The sequence below is a fragment of the Monodelphis domestica genome, chromosome 4, assembly GCF_027887165.1.
Source record: "Monodelphis domestica isolate mMonDom1 chromosome 4, mMonDom1.pri, whole genome shotgun sequence".
In the NCBI taxonomy this organism is placed as follows: Eukaryota; Metazoa; Chordata; class Mammalia; order Didelphimorphia; family Didelphidae; genus Monodelphis; species Monodelphis domestica.
Window position 1 is genome coordinate 134247979 of NC_077230.1, and position 21692 is coordinate 134269670.

The 21692-nt window shown below is 36.8% G+C and overlaps 1 long non-coding RNA gene across 1 annotated transcript in view; it reads left to right on the forward strand.

The window, feature by feature from the left end:
- The first annotated feature begins 849 nt into the window (after positions 1-849).
- The window catches only part of LOC103102205 (uncharacterized), a 34758-nt gene continuing 13915 nt past the window's right edge, over positions 850-21692 (forward strand). Inside the window, exons 1-2 of the long non-coding RNA XR_467407.3 lie at positions 850-995; positions 13461-13650. This is a non-coding gene — a long non-coding RNA (uncharacterized LOC103102205). The remainder of the gene's footprint in view (positions 996-13460; positions 13651-21692) is intronic.

The window sequence follows — 21692 nt, forward strand, 5'->3', positions numbered from 1 at the left end:
CTCACCACAAGATTTGTCCCAAGCAAGATTCTAGTGTTCAGAGCAGACCCACCAGTTCAGTTCCTGAGCTCCACTTCAGCTTCCAAGGCTGAATTCCCCTCTCAGAGGACTTCTGATTCTCCTTTAAAGAGAATTTTCTCCTATGTCACCTCCCTTAAGTTTTCACATCTACCAATCACAGTAGACTTTTTCACAGGACTGACCATTCTTAATTCACACCTTCTTTAGTTCTCAACTTCTCTGGATAGACTAAAACTTCTGAGTAAGTTCACACCTCTTTGCCCCTTGCAAGTTTGCAAGTTGCCTGACCTTTTAGTGATTAATTTGACCTTCATAGGTACTTAGCAATCTTTTTATATTAGATCTAAAAATAGACTTAGCTTAAGGGTTTTTGCTTCACTTTAAGTATGGGTTAAGTACTTTTCATTGTTCAGTAAGGAGTTTACAACTTTATCTTCCCCTAAAGTATGATTAAGTATGGGTGGAGTAATGTTAGTTCTCACATACATTCCTGACTAAGTACCTTCATTGTTTAAAATGGGGAGTGGTCTTAACCAAATGTTCTAAGGTAGAGTCTGAGAATTTTTAACATTCACAAGTCTGAGAAATTTTAAGATTCACACTAGTCAGAATCATAATGTAGAAGTCGTGATCCAGGGGAGAATGGGAGAAAGTTCTCACCAAACAAATGAGAGAGAGAGTGGGAGAAGAGGAGAAAGAGAATGACTTAGCTTTTATTTTTTCCTTCTCCTCTCCACCCTTGGCCAGAAGAGGACTTTTAGAGATCAGAGAGTCTGTAGGATTTTGGACTTCCCATTATTATCCAGTCCTTATCACCAGGACAACAGGTGGTGGCAGTGTCTGCATCAGGAGCCAAGAATAGACAGGATGAAATGAGGAAAGCAGATTCAAGGTCTATAAAGATCCAAACAGAAAATATGTACATACTTGGGGGGAACATGTTGAGGAGATCAGCAAAAGGACCTTCAGGAGCTGTAAGTTACCTTTCTGCTGTATGTGCTAACTCATATATGTTAATACTCACTTTCTCCTGAACTCTGTATGTATATGTGGGACAATGCCACAGCAATTTTGTACCAATTGCTATTAACACCTTAGTAACAAACCACTATAAGAATTAAATTAATATTTCTACCCAGGTATATATTTTATAAAGTTTATTAGAAAGGGTAGACAATCATAATTTTAATCTCATCATTCCTCTAAGTAACCTGAACATGATTTGCCTAGCCTGCCAGTCTCTTCCTGTTTTCCCCTCTCCCTGCCTGCTCTGTTCCTGAAAGCCCTGGTCAGTCACTGCCTCCTCACTTTTATTGACATACAACATGTACACGGATGCAAAACCTGGTGTAACTGTGTTATGTGAGGATGAGTCAGGCTACTCAGGAGGGAGATGGGAATGAACTTCCTTGACACACCACTTTCAGGCTAAATTAGGTTGAGGGTAATGGATAGATCTGAATATACATGGAGAGGCTTAGTACTCAAGAACAATGAAGTAATAATCTTGTTATATTCTGCCTTGGGTTGACCACACCTGGAACACTGTCTTTAGTACCAGGCACCACATTTTAAGGTCATTGGTAACCTGGAGAGTGTCCATTGGAGGGCATCTAGGATAATGAAATGACTGGATGTTCAGTTTATGCCAGAGAGGAATTGGTTGAAATAAATAGGCTTTTTTCCTTTTTCTTAAAGAAGAGAATATTGAGGGTGGGGCATGACAGGTGTTTTCAAGTAGATTTTGCTAAGTGACAAAATGAATAGAATGCTGGAGGGAGAGTCAGAAGGATGTGAATTGATGCCCTGTGTCAGGCACTCTCTGTGCCTCAGTTTTCTCATTTATCAGAAGATAAAGTTGGACTCCTGGCCTCTAAGGTCCCTTCTAGTTCTGTATCTATGATGTGTAAGGGTAAAAGAGGTTTATTTTTAAAAGGTTTAGACTTTATATTTTATGAGTTGCCAGGAATTTAATTAATTCCAAAGAGATTTTATTTACAATTTATTTACAAAATGTAGAAAGAGTGAAGCAAGAAATCAGGGAGAGGATAAGGTGAGATATCTATCCTGAGCACTAAGTAATTTATCTCCGGCCCTTCTCTCAGCCCAGACAGGGAGAGTTAGTTCTTATCTGGAGGGGCCTCGGCCCTTGAAACTGAGGCCCTGGAGATGCAGGGAAAGAGTAGGTCTCTCCTGAGGATAGTTTTTTTCAGAAAATCCAGCAGTTAAGAGTCAGCTTTTCACTCACCACGTGCCAGTTCAAAGTAACAGGGTCTCAGGTCCAGTCAGCAGATCAAAGATTGAAGAATTGTGTCTCACAGGAAGTAATAGTTCCATTTAAAGATGCTTCCTTTGCATCACTTCCTGTGTCTTCCCCTAATTTTATGTCTACCAATCATAGTTGACACTTTGTTTTAGGACTGCCCCCCTGAGCAGTCAGTCGATTCTGATTTGTCACCCACTATTTCACACATGGGTCACAGACATCCCCCTTAATGTGTGAAATATGGGGTGTTTACATCTTTGATGATTAGATCTCAAATGGGCAGATCTACATACTCAACTTTAAGTAGGGTTTTTACACTTATGAGGATTAAATCTAAAAATAAGCCTGGGTTACAATTTAAATCTTCACAGATGCTATGATGATCTTTAGATAGATTTTTCTATCTACCTAAGATTCTAAAAATCATATGAAGTTCTGGAAGATTGGTCATGTGAAGGAAAGTATAGACTTTGTCCTTTGCGCCCAGAAGAGGGGTAATGAGTAGAAACTAAAAAAAGGATGGTAAAGAAGCTTCAGAATTTAGATTTTATGACTAGAACAAAAGAAAGCCTTCCTAATAATTAGAGTCATTTTAAAGTGAAATGAGTGGTCTTGGGAACTAGTATGCAAAGTATGAAAAACTACTTTTCAGGTATGCTGTAGACGTATTACTTTTAAAGGTAGAGTTGAACTAGATAGATGGCCTCCAAGGCCCCTTCCACCTAAGGTCTAAGATTCTTTCATGCTATGTACATAGAGTGGGCTGGTGTGTGTATATAGATATGTTGTGGGGGTAATCTACATCGATTCTATTGCAATGCTTTTCTTAAATTCTATGAAGCAATGTAGACATCTAGTTTTACTCAACAATTCATATCATTGAATCTGTGGTTAATATCATGGCTTTTAACTAATTACAGAAAGCTCTTATTTGGTGCCCCAGCCTCTATATCTAGATTTACTTAACCATTCATACCAGTAGATCTGTGTTTTATTTGATGGCTTTTAAGCAGTCAAAGAAAACACTTATTTGGTGCCCCAGTTTCCACTGACCCAAACCTACCTCAGTAAATAATGGAAGTTGAAAGCTAGCTAGCAGTAGAAGACATGGTCTTACTTCCTGATCTCACCTGGTTTTCAAGAAAATACCTCATTAATCTAATGAATATAAGCTGTGAAGCAGCTACCTGATACCCAAAACACTACCTCAGTGTTTTGGGTATCAGGTAGACACCATTCACATTAATTAGAATGCCTACAACTCAACAAGCTAAGACTTTCTGAAGCACTTTTGCCCTAGAAAGGTAAGAGATAATGGGTTCCAAATAAAATCTTAAGTTGAGATTATCTTGAAAATAAATCGAAATTTCCCTAGCTCTAATAATTTACCTGGGCAGTAACAATTAAGTAGATTTATCTACTTTCTTTTTTCATTGTACTCCATACACTAAAACTAACTGTGACTTAATTCCTGATTATTCAGTAAGTTAAGATTTATGAGCACCTTGGTATGTTATTGATACTGACTTTTAGAGAGCAAAAGATTATCCACTGGCAATTAGAGTCTCCCAAAGGTAACATCTTCTATAGAGGAACAATCTGTCACATAAATATTCCTAGGAATTCCAGTTTTTTGCTCTGCATTAAAATAATTGTTGCATCAAGCAGGGCCTTATGTAAAGGTGACTCTTTCTAAAATCGCTATCAATTAAAACTCAGGAAATTCAATATAATTGTTTATGACTGTACCCTGGGGTGTAAGTGGCAACAACATGGATTTAGCCAGGATGGCAGTGTGATATAGTGGAAAGAGTCCTGGATTTTGAGTCAGGAGACCTGAGTACCACTCTTTTTCATATCACCAGGTGATTTGGGGCAAGATAGTTTACCTCACTGTGTGTATTTTCTCCTCTGTAAAATTCTTTTCAGTACCTCAAACCTCTTCTTGGAACAAAGGACCATCTTTGAACACAAATATTTTTTCAGTGGTTATGAGTCATGGAACATCATTGTTATAAAGGAAATGAAGGTGAACATCAACAAAAGGACAGAGGAATATGTTGGTCATAAGGGCACTGTGACACATTAGAAACAAGGAATTATATAGGAGAAGCAGTGTAAAGGATGTCTTCAAAGAAATGTATTATAGGAAAAAAAATGGATTGTTCACATACTGACCTCAAGGGATAGTCAATGGGCACCCAGCTACCATGCAAGATGGTGAAAAAATATGTTTTAAAATGTGGTTCAGGAGTAAGGAATGAGAAAGGCCAAAAATTGAATGATAGAAAACATGAGTTGAGAAAAGAGCTGAGAGTCACTGGGCATGATAAGTACGAGAAGACATTAACAACAACAACAAAAGATTATATTATATTTTAATGGACAAGAAATAGATCATAACTAGATCATAACTACAGTGGGAATGTTTCTTGAATTGGCTATCTGGATATAATCAGACCACTAATCTGTCAGAGCAAAGACCAAAATTAATACATTATCAATTGACTTTAAAATAAATTCCACAAAGAATGATTTAATTAATTATACTCCAATAAATTACATAATATCTAGTTTGCCTGGATATATGTGTATCCCTTTATCCCTCTCTCTCCATATATATGTTGTGACAGAGGCTGGCACTATAGAAAAAGTGCCAGGTTGAAGAGTGTGTGAAACTGATCACCAAAATGGGGAAGGGGCCCCAAGGGATTGGAATCTTGAGGAGGAGAAGACTCTGGCTGGGAGAGGAGTTAGTCTCTCAGTCTTGAGAAGCCGAAGACAGAAGGTGGGAAAAGACTTTCTCCTGAGGGTTACCCACTTTTCCTGATGGTGACTGGAAATCTTTCCCCCCAACACTTCCCAATTGAAGGAACTTTCTGAAGAGAAACCTGAGCAGATTTTACCTCAGCTCCTGTTGCCCAGGGGTGAGTCAACCTGACTTTCTCTCAGGGGGCTTAGACTGCCAAGGCCCGAGTTCCCCCCACTCTCAAGGGGGAGTAAAATGGGTTTTAGATAGAGACAGGGACCCCTTTTCCCCACTTCCCTTTCCCATTCTTTCTGTGCTAGTTATTCCTTTTGTATTACCTGATTGAGTTGACATTAAAAGTTATCTATTCCCCAAGCTGAGTATGAGTGAACAGATTAAGGGGAGACCCTTTGGTCTCAAGTAATGGAGGGGGGGGGGACAAGAGGGACAAGAGCGAATTGGGGAGAGCAGCTTTAGCTAAAGAGGGAAAGAAGAAGGGGGAAAATCTTCAAACCCCTTCTCCTCTCTGAGACAACCTTAAACATCAGCTGTCTCCCCTGAATCCCACTTTGAGAAGGGAGGTTCTCCTTACTTTCCCCCTCTCAATACTGAAAGTCTTAACCCCTCAGTAAACCAATTAACCCCCTCTTTTAACACAATGTATATATATATGTGTGTGTGTGTGTGTATACATATGTATATATATATATATATATGTATATATATATATATAATGGATTTAAAGATAAAAAGGAAGTTAAAGGATCTCAAATACAACAAATTTTATTTTATAGATGAGGTAGGTGAAATACAGAAAGTTGAAAGAGACTTAGACAAGGTTGCACAAGCTAGGTGATTTCTTAAGGAGAGTATTTGAACCCAGTTTTGGGTACTATACCCTACACTATGTACCATACAGTACTGCTTTTGGAAACACAAAGGCTAAGTTACATAGAATTAAAATACATACTTTGTATAAAGATTTGCTCAAAAAGCAAATATACCAAAATAGCTTCTACATATAAGAAATTTTATTCTTTTTTATTTAACTTTAAAAATAAACTATTCATTTTCTTTCCCCCCTACCATCCTCACCTCCTTGAAACAAACAATAGACAAACAAAAAAAATATCCCTTTGTGACAAATATGCATAATCAAGCCAAGCAAATTCCTGCCTCAGTCATTTCCAAGAAAAATGTATGTTTCATTCTGCTTCTTGTATAAGTCACATCACTGTCCTGTCAGGAGCTGGGTAGTATGCTTCATTATCAGTTCTTTGGAATCATGATTGGCCATTGCCTTGATCAAGGTTCTAAGTTTTTCAAAGTACTTTGCCTTCATATTGTTGTTATTACATATTTGTTCTCCTGGTTCTGCTTCACTCTGATTCAGCTTACATAAATCTTCAAAGACTTTCCTAAAATCATTCCCTTTATAATTTTTTTTTATAGCATACACCAAAATTCTTCATCGAATGCTCAAATTATAGGTATCTTTTTAGTTTTCAGTTGTTCCTTACTATAAAAAAGAGTTACTATAAATATTTTTGTACTTGTGGGTCCTTTTCTTCTTTTGTTGATCTCACTGGGATATAGGTGTTGTAGAGCTATCACTGGGATAAAGGATAAAAACAGGTTAGTGACTTTTGTGGCATAGTTCCAAATTGCTTTCCAGAATGGCTGTAACAATTTACCACTCGACCAACTGGGACTGTTTTCCTGAAGCTCCACCAGCATTTGTAATTTTTTTTGGATAAACTTTGCTAATCTAGTAGGTATAAAATAGAATCTGATATATCAGTCATTTCCTAAGTTACTAGTGATTGGAAGATTTTTTAAAAGTGTAACTAATGTTAGCTTGAATTTCTGCCTTTGAAAATTGCTTGTTTACTTCCTATCAATTGGGTAACAACTCTTATTCTTACAAATTAATCAGTAGATCTCATTCAAGGTCAATGAGATAGATCTTGCTAAAAAAATGTGCTTCAAATTATGCCCCTTACCCTCAATACCTTGAGTTAATGGTTTCCTAACCAGTTTTAGGTGTACTGGTCTTGTTTGTGCAACAACTTTTTAATTTTATATAATCAACATTGTCCACTTTTATCTTTTGTGACACTCTCCTATCTTTTTATCCTTTAAGAATAGTAAAAAAAATGAATACGAGAATATTTATGAAAAGTGATTTCTTCCTTGTTTCCCTAATTTGTTTATAAGTGACCCTTTATATCCAAGATGTATCTATTTTGACTTAATCTTGGAATATGGACTGAGGAGTTGATCTAAACTTAATTTCTTTCAGATTGTGTTCACATTATGCCAGCCATTTTAGTTGAATAGTGACTCATTAACACAGTAGCTGAGCTATTTGGATGTATCTAATTCAGTGCTTCCATGTTTGCTTCTGAATGTCTTAGACCTAACTTATTCCATGGATAGAACTATTTTTAACCAATTTTCAGGATTGCTATTTTGTAATGTATTGAGATCTGATACTGCTAGGTCTCCTTCTACCCTATTTTTTCCCCCAGTATTTCCCTTGAGATTCTTCACTTTCACTTATTCTTCCTCCAGATTTCATTGTTATTATTCTACCTCTATAAAGAGATCCTTTGGTTGCTTGGTTAAGAAATTTAATCTTTATATACAATTTTATCAATTCATATTTCTCCAGAGCTGTGACTATTCAAATGTCAGACTTGAAAAGTTTACAATCTCCAAAACTCAAGCTAACCATGAGGTTAAAGGATGAGTGAGAAGAGAAAAATATATGGTAGTTAAAAAAAAGAAAGAAAAAGGTAAGGGTGTTCCTTAGGCCTCTAAGGCATTAGTTAACCATGGAGTTGTTCCACTGGAAGAGAGAAAATCATGAATGGCTTTTCTAGCTTCCTCAAAATTTTTTGAAGCTAGTGAGGAAGGCCAAACAAATCCTCCATTTTTTTTTCTTTTTTCTATTGTGTTACTTCAGCCTTACTTTTGGCTTGACAATTTTTCATATAATTTTGGTGCCCCAAATCTCAAATGACTTCTTTTCCATTCTTCTTCCTCAGTCTTCTCTGTTCCAGAGCTTCTGATTTACCCAGAAAATCCAGCCTTCCTCTCCTAATTCTTTATATTTGACCCTCCAAAGAGTAGCTTGAGATAGGTATCATGATTCTATAATCCATATTTTATAGAGGAAGAAACTGTAGCTTCTGAAGGTGAATTAACTTGCCAAAGGCCCATGTAGCTATCAGTAGTGGCAGAGCTGATTTTGGGAGGCAGCTGGGTGGCTCAGTGGATTGAGAGTCAGGCCTAGAGATGGGAGGTCCTATGTTCAAATCTAATCTCAGATACTTCCTAGCTGTGTGACCTGAGCAAGTCACTTAACCCCCATTGCCTAGCCCTTACCTCTCTTCTGCCTTGGCAGCAATACACAGTATTGATTCTAGGATGGAAGGTAAGGGTTTAAAAAAAAACAACAACTGGTTTTAGATCTTGGACATTTAAATTAAATAGTTTCCGTGTTTTAACTTTAGATCCATTTTCTATCATCCTACATTATTTCTAGTAGTGTGCAATGGACAATGGACCAGTAGTAGTATAATATTAGGGATTGATGAGAAACACAGTTACAAAAAGAGAAAGTCACATAATTGGGAGTTGCAGTCCCCTAATTCCCTCCCCTCTAATTTATCTATGAGATAATCTGGTCTACTGAGTGCAGGTACAGTGTAAATACTATATATAGGCAAAATTAGGCAGCCACATCTTGGTTTTTAGAGATAGCCAAAATCCGTCTTACTAATATCTTCCCTATGGCTTGCCTCAAAATGCATCTGTATTAAATAATTAATTGATGATTCATTCTAATTTATAATTTCTATTTGTCAAAAGAATATTAATTAGTTGTTCAAAAGTCATATCTCTGTGAGACTGGTACCCAGGACTGGTACATTTTAGTGAAAAGGGCTGATTGGGGTGGACAAACAAATGGGGTGTTGGGTGTTAGGTAAGGCAAGCCTGACTGGGATGCTGCAATGTCCCTCCCACCCCTTCATCCTGAAAGCAAGATTGGATTTGTGGTTTAGGACACAAAAGATGTATACAGTTTTTACCAGGCTTAAAGTCAGAGTCTGAAATAAAAGAATTAAGCTTGAAGATAAAGGGATCCTGGGAGGAGATAATAGAACTGGGGAGGACCAGGAAGAAAGACAAAGTAGGAGGGCTGGGGGGAGGGGAACGCCAAAGACAAATTTCCCTTGCTTCTCTATTTTGCTCCTGGCCAGTTCTACTCATTCACTTAGTGTGTGGTGCTGCTGAGGCTAAGGCCACCATTTATTCCCTGTAAGAGTGCTTTAGCTTTGCTGTTTTCCCTCCTAGGCTGGACCAGGGCCAGTTGTTGTCATTAAAACATGCTCTCTCAGTCATGGTGGGAATTAAGTGAGAAAGGGGATCTACTGCTTAGATCAAGCCCCTTTTCCCCTACAAGGAGAAAAAAAGAAGCTCCAAAGCTCAAGTTCTACTGAGGCTATGGCAGAGATGTAATCTTTGTATAAGATCAGCAGTTAAAAATGACTTGTGAAGCCCTCATCTGGAATACACAAGAAAAACTGGATATTGCCATGATATATGTATTGCTTCAACTTATTTCCTTTTGGTTTCCTGAAGCATCTGCCTTAACCCTAACACCTGTGTAGAACTCCCTGAGAGAGTTCCAGAAGGGTAAGGATAGCAATTCAAGATAGGAAGCCAATCCCTCTAAAGTAGCACACATACTTACCAATGACTGTTGAGGGAATACTTTTATTTCCTAAATTCAAGGTTAAAATATGGTAGGAGAGGATGAATTTAAATAAATGGTCAGGAAAAGACTTGGTGGGGCTGAGTTTTTTGTCAAAAGAAAAATAATTAGGACAATTCAATTTAGCAACATTCATTTAGAGTCTTTAATGTGTAACACTAAAAAATATTGAGCCCAACTTTTATTGAAAAAATAAGAAAATGAAAGAGAACCAAATGGAAATGTGCCATGTCTTAATTAGTTGACTGAAAGTTGTGTGAGAAAATTCAAGTCAGCAAGTTCACTTTGTAGCAAGTCTCTAGCTGACAATTACATAGTACTTTAAGGGTCTTTACAAATATTATCTCATCCTTACAATAATCCTGTGAATGTAATATTCTCATTTCAAATACATGAAGAAACCAAGGCAGGCAAAGGTGCTTAGCACAAAAGTTGTCACATAGTAGGCACTTAATAAATGTTGATCAATTAGGTGACTTGCCCAAGGTCACACAGCTGATTAGTGTCTGAGGATGTTTGAACTCAGGTCTTTCTAACTTTTTAGTCAGTGCTGTGTCTACCACTATATCACCTTTCTGAACATCCTGCTCTCTCCAACTTCACAACGCTAAGTTTCTGCCATTGAGAATCAGAGTGCCAGTCAGTTGAGGTTGCTGTTGCATATACTGAGGCCAAAAGCAAAAAAGAAGAATGAAGTAATTACCTCACTATGAAGTTCCATGATTGAGACCCCAACTCTTGCTTCTTCTTTGAATAACAAGTCTTGGTAAAATGTACAAGTACATGTAGAACCACGTAGAAAGTATATAACTGTGAACTTAAATTCTTTCAATGAACTTTTTAATCAAGGCTTCTTAAACTTAGGTCCATGATAGATTAAAAAAATAAAAATAGATAATTACATTTAAACATAATTGGGTTCCTTTCTGATGCTTTGTATTTTGTTTTATTAATTTAAAAAACTTGGGCTTTAAGAAACTGCCAAAAGAAGTCCATGTCACAAAAAGGGTTAAGGACTCCTTGTTGAATACTATCAAAACATTAAAGGGAAAGCTAATGGACCTTATGACCTCTAATGTGTCTTCTATATATGTAGCATAAAGCAGGAGTTTGATAAATGCCTGTTCACTTAACTTGACATTCTGTTTTGTCCAACTCCTCTTATGTGTCCCCTCCCCACTGTGGCCTTCTGAGCTATGCTAGGCTCACCATGCTCTTGGGACCAAGCATCTAGGGATCTTTCTCCTTTCCAAGAGATGGTATCCCAAAAAGAACTCAGAGGAACATGGAATGTTAGAGCCAGAAATGTTCTTGAACATCTTTAGGTTCAACCCCTCATTTTTCAGATAAAAACAAACAGAGGTTCAAAGAACAGAGGGTTTTCTAAAACTTCCCTAATCTGAAAGCTCTGGTTTGCTATGTTTAGTTCAAATGGTAAACCCTTTCAGATGAGTTCCAGCGAGAAAGCCACAGAAAGGCAAGTTTGACATAGAATACTCATTGATCAAAGAAATGCCTGGGTACCACGTACTTCCTCCTCTTTTAGAAAAAAAAAAATTGGTGATATGGTTAACAAGTCACTATTGGTCTTGCTCAGGAAGACCTATGATTTAACATTAAGTCCAGGGTTAACAAATGTGTGAGCTCTTTGGGTTCTATTCTCTTTTTTCAATAAACTCTTGTCTGTAAGAAATAAGGAAATTTTTGCCAGGGAAGACTTAGGAGGATATAGTTCTCTGCAAATTGAAGATACGTTTTGTTTGTGTTGTTATTTTTATTACTGCTGGGAAGGAATATACTGTTAGATTATACCAGAAGCAAGCCAAGTTTCCAGGAGCCTACCACTTAAAATAATTTACTTTCAAAAGAAGGCAAAATTCTTACTTGTTCTAGGTCCCCAGAATGTAGATTTCTGCCTTGCAACTAAAGAATCCTGTCCTTTCCCTTTCTGCATGTGAACTTGAATGAAGGCCAAGATTACACTTTTCCCTAGGGAGCAATAGAGGCCAATGGGAGAAACTTATTTTGTACTTCATGCATTTTTTCCAGAAGTGAATAAGCTCCTTCTAATGATCTGGCATATCTAGGAGTTTTCCCAGCCAGTATTGTGATCATTGTCATGACTTGGCAAAGGCTACAGGGTATTTTCTACCATGATCAAACATGGTCGAGTGAATTGGAACAAAAACCCAGAGCTTGAGATACTTACCTAAAAAGAGGGAGTTTAAGTTTAAGGATATTAAGAAAAAAGAGACATGCATCTAGCAGTTTTGGTGTCAGCAATTCTGTTGGGAGACCATGCCTTGGCAGAGAGAGAGTTCCCAGAGTACTGGTCCTGGAAGACAATGAGGGAAAATAATGCTTGCAAGGGGGTAGTAAACAGAGACTTAGCCTTGAAGTCAGGAAAAAACTGGTTTTAAGTCCTATCTTTGACACAATTGGGAGGTGGTACCTCCCATAAAATCACTCTTTCTCTCAGTGTTCTAGACAACTTTAAGATTATAAATTATAGAGCAGGTGGCAATCTGTATTGAGAGAGGGAGTTTCCTCACCTAGGTATTCACCATACCTATGAAATCAAAGATGATGTCTGTAATACTTGTACTACCTACCTCTCAGAGTTGTTGTGAGGAAAGCACTTTACAAACCATAAAGGGCTATATAATGTGAGTTTTTAATCATCATCTCAATTGTTATTATTATCATTATTCTTGTGAATGTTGTCAACAGGACAATTGTATCTTGACCAGTGACCAAAGCCTCTAACCCTAAGTAGGGCATTTGAGAGACACACACAAACTTTAAAATAGCCATGTACTTCAAGTCTTGTAGTCCTCCCAGACATGCTACAAGTTCCATCCAGGCTCAGTGACAATATATGGAGGAATCTCAGTGAGCTGAGATGGCTAGCTATAGGGCTATGATAATGAGCAATAGGCAAGGGACATCTGGAAATTTTTTAAATGCCTGCCATTAGGGAAATGGTAAAGATCCATTCCCAAAGCATCTGTTAGTAGTAGATTCATTCTCCCATGGTTCAATAGCTATCTCTATAATGCCAATTATGTAAGAACTTTGGCTTCACTGGTTGTTTACTGTCTCTAATGATGGTTAGGTGATTGGCTGAGTCATAAGACAAAGTTTGAATCTGCTGATTTAGGCTTTCACTCAATGGCTTTATAGTATTAATTCTCACTCTTCTATTAGGGATCACAATAATACTGATTTTAACTTGGCAATATTCTACCCACAAATTTCTAGTAAGTCTAGTGGCAAGATGAATTCCAAGTTTTTCAGCATGGAATTTCAGACCTCTATGGTCTAGCCTTAACAGGTCAATTCAATTCTGTGATTCCATTCAATTCAAGAAACATTTTCAGTCATTCCCAATACTAATAGAAACCTTTTACTGTAGTCGTACTGGATTCCTTACTGTTCCCTGATCAAAAACCCTAAGAATCAATTACTGTTAGTACTATCTTCAGTGACGTGGATTATAGCTCCATTGTAGATAGTAATACTAATTAATTTTAACAATTCCTTTTCATATTGCATTGTAAATCTTAATTTACATATATCATCATTTAATCCTCACAACAATTCTATGAAAAACAGATGCTATTATAATTCCTATTTTACAGATTAAGAAATAGCCTCAATCATCATATGAGCATGGGAGTCAAAATTACTCATCACCTAGTGGCCATCCAGAGGTGATGGCCACTTTGCTTCTTCTTTGCTTTGATGTGATGGAATTTGGCAGAGCTTGTGCTTTGCTGAAATAACCTTCAGGAATTTAGGATCAACTTCACACTGTGATGACACATTAGGGTAAGACTTTAATAGATGTCCCCTAAACCCACTATACTTTTTCTTAATACAAATGTTTTATTGCTCAATCTTGGTGTCTTTCCTCCTCTTAACTTTTTCAAATCCTATTGATTCTTCAGTGTCCAGTTCAAGTTTTACAGCCTTCATGAGGCTTTACCTGCATGCTGTCATCCTTAGCGATGATCTCTGTCTTCTGAACTCCTAGAATTGTCTGTATTGCTTTTTTTTGAGTGTCACAGCCACATGTTAGCATATATTATTTGCTTCATGTCTCATTTTCCCAATCAAGCTATGTTTGCACTGGGCCTTATTTTTGTTTTTCATACTATCCCTGACCATTGGCCCCTAACAGTGCCATGCACATACTAAATGCTGAATTATCATATAAATGAATGAACTGTCTAACATGGGTTTGGGGCAAAGGTAAGAGCTAGATGATGCTTCAAGTTATAATTAAGTGGTAGGATGTATCATCCTATAAGTCATGGGAGCCTTTCCCTTCTCTCTGGAAAAACCCATACCTACTGCTTCCAGTCAGTTGGGTGATAGTTGAGCAGAGGTTTTATGTAGGTGCCAGATCAGCAGAAAGACAGTTCTGCAAGTTCCTGGGGAAATAGAATTCCCATAGACTCTAAAAAGTTTGAAGAATAACAGCATGAGTTTCTCTCCTGAAGAGAATAGTTCAGTATTTAAGGTCAGGGATGCAATAAAGTAGGAGGTTAAAAAAGATAAGGAATGTGAAAAGTATAATGTGTTGACTTCCAACTCTTAATTTTTTTCTCTACCACAATTCCTGATTAAGTTGTTTGGTGTAAAGAGGAACATTACAATTTCAGGTCTTTTAAAGGGCATGTAGTTTCTCCATTTTCTCATTTTAGTTGCTTCCTTGATATTATGCCATTATCTTATAGTATAAAGAAAGTGACTCAATGATATTGAAAGACTAACAAGAGACAGAAAAGTAGGAAACTTCCAACAGGTCAAGGAAGGAAACAATATGTGGTGAAGGATAGAAATGCCATCTTGAAGAGACTTCAAGAAGATGATTAAAGATGGAGGGGAAAGGGGGCTAATTTGGAATGAATCAATTTTTCATAGTAGAATTAGACTAATAAAAAGTCTTGATCAAATGGTTCTTATATAATGAGTACAATTCCTGTTGTGAACATAGCATGGATAGATTATTCATTCTTTGATCTTTCATTAAATGAATATTTATTAAGTGGCTACTAGGTATCAAACTGTGCACCAGCACTAGGGAAGATACAAAATTTAAGACCTAGTCTTTGCCGTCACAAAGGTTGCTCTGTAGTTTAGCCAACTCAAACTATTGAAAGTTTCCAATATGTATAGTATGCCCTATCTTTGCATTGTGAATGTAAACTTTTATCTGACTCAAGGAAATCTTAACAAACTTATGAAAATATATGACTGGTAAACATGGAAGTTTCAGTAGAATTCATTGTTGACTGACTTTCTTTCACTTTTGAGGATATTTTCAAGAACAAAGTCTTAAGGAGCTATAAATTAGCTAAAACTAATTATTTAATGGAGACAGTCCTCTATTAATAAAGGCCATGTGTGGCCATGAGAAAATGATTATGGACTTGAATTTCCTCAAGACTTTTGAATTTCAATCTTGCATTTCATTGCTAGGACAGGAACTTAGTTAAAATTGTCTCATATTTGGGTCTAAGATTAGGTCCAGGGACTTTACTTATAACAGGAGGCATATCAGCAGATTCCTGATTATAATTTGTTAATCATTTGAGATTTTAACCAATATTTAGACTTGAGTAGTAATTTTTTTCATTCCCAATACTAGAACTAAAAGTTGATTATTTGATTTTAATCCCCAAAGTTGATCAACTACTGTTAACTTTCTTTAGTTTTAAAGTAACTTGATCATAGAATTTAGATCTGGGAGGCATCCTAGGAGCCATCTAGTACTATTCCTTCAGTTTGTGGTGAAGAAATTGAGGCCCAGAGATGATGTGGTATAGCATAAGGGATGCTGGATTTAGAGTCAGAGAAAATGGGTTCAGATCTCAACTCTGCCATTTTACTGTATGACTATGACAGATTTGTTAACCCTTGTGGATCTCACTTTTCAATATTGCAATGCAAAGGAGTTGGACTAAATGATCTCTAAGGTCACCTCTAGTCCTACTCTATAAATCCATAATCCTATGTATTGATTTGACTAAGGTCACACAGATGGATTGAGTGCCATTGTTTCAGGTGTCAAAGGATATCTGTGATTTCCCTACTTCCTCCTTCCTCCTAATAATTGCATCTAAGATACTAGAATAGTGTGTGTGTGTGTGTGTGTGTGTCTTCTCTTAACCTCTTTTGTAGGGAGTAGTAGAAAGGGATGTGTATGTAACTAGGCAGGTAGGTGATGGCAATATAGAAGGGGGAAGAGGACTTTACTGCATCTGTAATAGAAGTCACTGATGATCATACCTTGAAGATATTGACTATCACAGGATATTTTCTGAAGAGAAAATTAGATCTTTCATTCACTTGAGAACATATTTTGTGTGTTGTCACTTACAGAGTGAATTTGTTGACCAAGGTCATATGAGATTATCAGTCGATCAATAAACACTTTTAAGTGTCCACTATGTGCCAAACACTGTGCTAGGAATACAAAAGAGGCAAAAGATAGTATCTGTCCTCAAGGATCTTAAGTGAGAAAACTCAACCCTTCTATCTAGGTGGCACAGAGATCAAGTTGGACTTGTGGCAAAAGTCCAAATCTCAGGGAAAATATTATATATTAATCTCTTCAGTTGTGAAATTTTAATTTTAGACTCAAGACCAATTAATCTCCCATAACCTTTTTAAGACACTAAAGAAGATAGAAGTAGAAAAAGCCAGGGATTTTGTAATTCTGATAGATACCAAGAACCAAAGAAAGGCATGTTTCCCATCCCTGATTTCTCTCTGCTCAGCACTTAAATGATTCTTTGCAGCAAAAAGTTCAGGCTTTGTAATTGTATATTCTGAGTTTAAATGGAAGAGTTTGTCTTGATCATAGTTTTCAACAATTCCACACAAAGTAAACCATAAACATATTTGTGTTCTCCGCACTATGTAAAGAAGAGGGTGCCAAGTAACTTGTCATGAAATCCTAAACAGATTTATTTTCATTTTGGTGACCACTAGCTTTGAAAATGTATGAAATCCTTCTTTTAAATGCCCCTTTCCTGTGTCTCTCCCACTTCCCACATGACTAAATAATTGTTTATAGCCTGTGTGCCTCTGTCATAGTCATTAAAATTCAAGGAGAAACAGTACACCTGGGAATTGCTATAGCTTGTCGATTGAAGGAGATTTGTTTGAGCAAATTACTTTGTTCTATGTTTGCTTGCTTGGGCACTGGCTCTTTCTTGAACTAAAAAAGACCTTAAATTGTGTGTTCTTGGAGTTGAGAAGGATGAGACAAAGCAAGTAGCATGGGAGAAACTCTAAAATCCTTTCCCCAGGATTTTCTCTTTCATGAGAAATGTCTCTTTATGGGAATGGTAAAACCCACTTGTTTATTTTGTTTTGGTCAATGATTTAATATTTTGTGAATTTAGGATGTTACTTCTAATTTTGTGTAACTTAGAAAATTTGTATATTATAGGGGAGTTAGAGGCCTCAAAACATTTTCTGTTAGCCCTTGGAACTGACTAAAGAGGTGAAAGACTGTCAACATAGAATGGAATGTTTCTTTGAGTCAAAAAATGTCAGTATATTTTTGACTTCAAATTTCTTTATTCCATAAAGATAAGGATTTTTTGTTGTCTGCATGGTAATTCCTTGTCAGTTGAAAAATATCACTATAAAAACTCAGCTTATGGAAGTGGTGAACTGTTATCTTTTGTTCCATTGGTAGGTGTTTATGAAAATATCACCTTTAAGAGAAAATGAGCCATTTTCCTGGGCTTTGTAAGTGAACTCATTGCTTATATTCCTAAATTCAGTGAGCCTTGACTTCGGGATTGAATAAATGTCAATTTGTTCTCCTGGAACAGTCAAAGAATAGAATGAGGATGGGGTGGGCAGGGTGCAGCCAAATAATAGAATGAAAAAGTGAGATGGAGAGGTTAAAGAAATGAGCACTTAACAGAAGTCTTATTTTTGGCGTAGTGTTTGCAATAATTCTGAGACTGAACTGGAGCTATGTAGTTTTGTGCACATAGAAAGAACCCTTGACTCATGTCAGTTTCCAATATCTGCCCTTCTTATGGGTGAAGACTGTGCCCTTCTATGTGGTACAGTTGAAAAAAGACTTTCTTATTTAAACATCTCTCCCACTGGCCTGTCTCACTGCTCAAAATTCCAGCATCATAAAGAAAGAAAAGAGGGGAATTAAGGGACCTTAAAAAAAGTACAGAATGGAATAGAGAGAATGCAGATAGCTTTGAAAACTATATATATGTACACATATATATACATGCAAAATTTATTATAATTTAACAATAAAAACAAGTTTTATATCCTAGATTGATAGTTTCTTCTGGCACTCTATGTGTCCTACTATGTATTTAGAAATGACCATTTTATTTGTCATTTAAGTTCACAATAAAAATAAATTAATTTTAATTTTAAAATATTCCATTATCAAGAAGCCAACATGGTCCAGTGGAAAGAGTGTTGGTTTTAGAGTCTGAAGAACTAAATTTAAATCCTAGCTCAGTTCTTTACTCCCTTGATGATTTTGGGAAAGTCACTTATATAGCTATAGATTCCTAATCCATAAAATGTGGTCCTAGGGTAGCTAGATGGTATAGTAGATAGAGAGTTGGACTTGGGGTCAGGAATATTTGAGTTCAGATCTAATCCTGAGTTCAAATCTGACCTCAGACATTATGTGACCCTGGGTAAGTCACTTTACCCTGTTGCCTCAGTTTCCTCACCTGTAAAATGAGCTGCAGAAAATGGCAAACCACTTCAGGATTTTTACCAAATGTGGTCATAAAGAGTCAGACAGAACTGAAACAACTGAGCAACAAAATTTGTAGGGTTGAACTAGATGACCTCACAGGTCTAGCACTGCATCTACGATCCAATATTCTAAAACTATTATCTATTTATTGTTAACAAGAATTTTAAAAATTGAGTTAGAATTCTCTGCCTGATAAGACACTCACTCCGGTTTCCCAGAGTTCCTTTACCACTATAGTATGTCCCAGGCTGTCACCTTTCTCAGTGTTGGAAATTCCAAGGGAAAGAAAGGTATAGCAGTGAGGTGACATCTAGCTTGAAAGTAAAACATTGACATTGGTCAGTAGGTTTAGTCTAACTATAAAATAGCTTTGAGATAACACATTGTATCATCCCATATTAAAATGCAAAAAGACTAAGGAATAGCTTGTTAATCCATTCTCACACTCTCTCCTCCTAACAATTTGGGTATGGATTAATTTGATGCACAAGGACATTAAATTTTGTTGGCCAATGAGGAAAGCATGAAAAGAACTCAATCTGTAACATGGGAGTAGTAGACCTCAGCTGGGGAAATGCAGTGGAAAAACCCAGGAGGAATTGGGGATCTTAATGGGGGAAGAGAGAGAATGCACCAAAGGCAAAAATTTGCTGCATTACACTTACCCAAAATTAGACCACATAGCAGATTGTTGTTAATCAAAAAGTAGAGCAGCTGGATGAGGGAAGTTACCTTATATTAGTAGAGCTACATTATTAATTTGATTGGAGAAAAAGTCAGGGCTCACATCCTGCTGTTGATAGGGCTATAATAACATGCAAGTCTAGAAGAATTCCAGTTCTTAATTTCTGACCAGCTGCTAGTGGAATTTCTCACTAAACTCATTACTATGGTGAATTTGAATGAAAAGAGGCTTAATCGCAGTTCCAAAACACAAATCAAGGCTGATTTGATCAATGTGTTGGCCAAATTGTCTCTGGTAAATGAAGTTTGTGGGCTATGGAGCCTAGTGGGACTTAGCCCTCCATCCTTGTCTGTGATCTACAAAAGCCTATGCTATAGGCCAGCACTGCCTTACTCTTCAGTGTCCCAATGTATTGCCAAGGGGATTGTGCGGAAGAATGGAGACTTCTGGAGTACCTGATTGCATTGACCAATGGGATAGTGTCATGGAAAATGATGGTTGAAATTGTTCTTAATGGTTAAATATGTAAATGAAATTCTAGAAACATTTCAGCACTTGCTGAGTGTAGAATATTGTATTATAAACCCTAGGATAAAAAGACAAAAACGAAACATCTCCTTTTCTAAAGGAGCTTACATTCCCTCTAGCTTAGGACAGCTGAATTATTATTGTGGTCATATTTTTTCAGCTGAAGGGTACCTTATAGCTTACTCTGACCAACTGATTCATTTTACTGATGAGCAAAAGGAGGCCTAAAGAGATTGAATGATTGACTTAATGTTACATAAGTAGTTAGTGATAGAGCCAGGATTTATACTTGACCTGAATGCAAATTTAGCATTTTTCTTTTTACACTGAAAAGTTTTGGTGTTTTCTGGGAGAGGGAGAACAATTGATTTAGAACAGAGATATAGCATGATGTCCTATTTCTGTCCCTCCCTCTCCTCAATACACAAATTAGACTTCTTTTTTTCTAAAGAGTTATTAGAACCACTCTCAAGTTTTAATTAGGAAATGACATTCACTCACCTCCTGCTAGAGATGTGATAAATTTAAAATACAGAAAGAAATACATTCTCAGGCATGGCTAATATGCGAATTTTGCTGGACAAGGCATCTTAAAGATGAAGGTTTCATTTAATTTTCATATGTTGTTCAGTGAGAAAGGGCAGTTGGAGTGACAGGTTTATAAATACATGTAAAAATGAAAAAGCAGATTTTTACAAACAAAACAAAACTTTGGACTGCTTTTACATTTCTTGGTCATCTGATTATAAAATAGCTAAAGGAGCTAGTCACTCTTTGTCTGGCTGGATACCACCATGGACAGCTCAAAGACTCTTTGGAATTTCAACAGCTGAATCAACTCCTGGTTCCCCCAGTGCATTATTCTTGTTGAATAGCCTTTCCTTGCTACAGTGAAATAAATCTTTTGCTAACTGCTAAATGACTTAGAGTGTTTCATTTTCTTTCAATATTGAATATAAGTTGCCAGTAGACTGACCTGAATCAGGCCTATCCTATGGTAGTCATGCAGAATCTTGCTCTCTGAAGCTGAAATGATCATTATGGTGAAGACGGAAAGCTCCAAGAAGACTTTATTTCTAACATACTATTTGGGAACAAAAGAGGAGAGAACTGTATGTGGGAACAGAGTGATCAGAAATGGGAATTAGAAGATATTGAGGAATGAAAGCACATTTGATAGTCTAAATCAAAATATATTGCTAATGAAAATCTTATACTCACTGTTATCATCTTTTTTTTTTCAAATATTTTGATGTTTGTCTTGTTCCACTGAGGTGGGAGCCACTTGATAAGCTTTTGGATTCTGTGGAGTTCTCTCTGTTAGCAAGCAGCTCATCTATTGCCTGTCATTCTTGCTACATGATCCACCCAGTATTTCTTTCACATGACAAACTGCTTCCAATGAATTTCCCCATCCCCCATCCTGCTGAGAAGTACCTCATTTGTCATAGGTCCCACAGAGAGATTTTGTACATCATTCTTTCTATTGCATGCTGGGTGGCTGCAAGCTTCTGCTTTTCACCTTTTGTCATGTAGATCATCACGGACAGCACTGTGGAGTTAAACATTACTTTATAAATACCTCCTCATCAATCTTTGTTGTATGAATGTAGCTGAAACTTGTTGATGTGTAAATGCATTCAGAAAATCATGTTAAGGAAAAATAACTACTGATACTTAACTTATGATATTGGCAACTAATACTGGGCAACTTTCTGTTATTGGTTTAGTAATGATTGCTAGTGATACCTCATTGCATCATGGCATCTCCTACTATGGTCCAGTTGGTGGGTACTTGAGAATGATAACTCATTTTCATACTAGCCCAAGTAAAAGGTAACATTTAAAGTTAATGGTGATACAATACAATCAAAACAAATAATGAACATC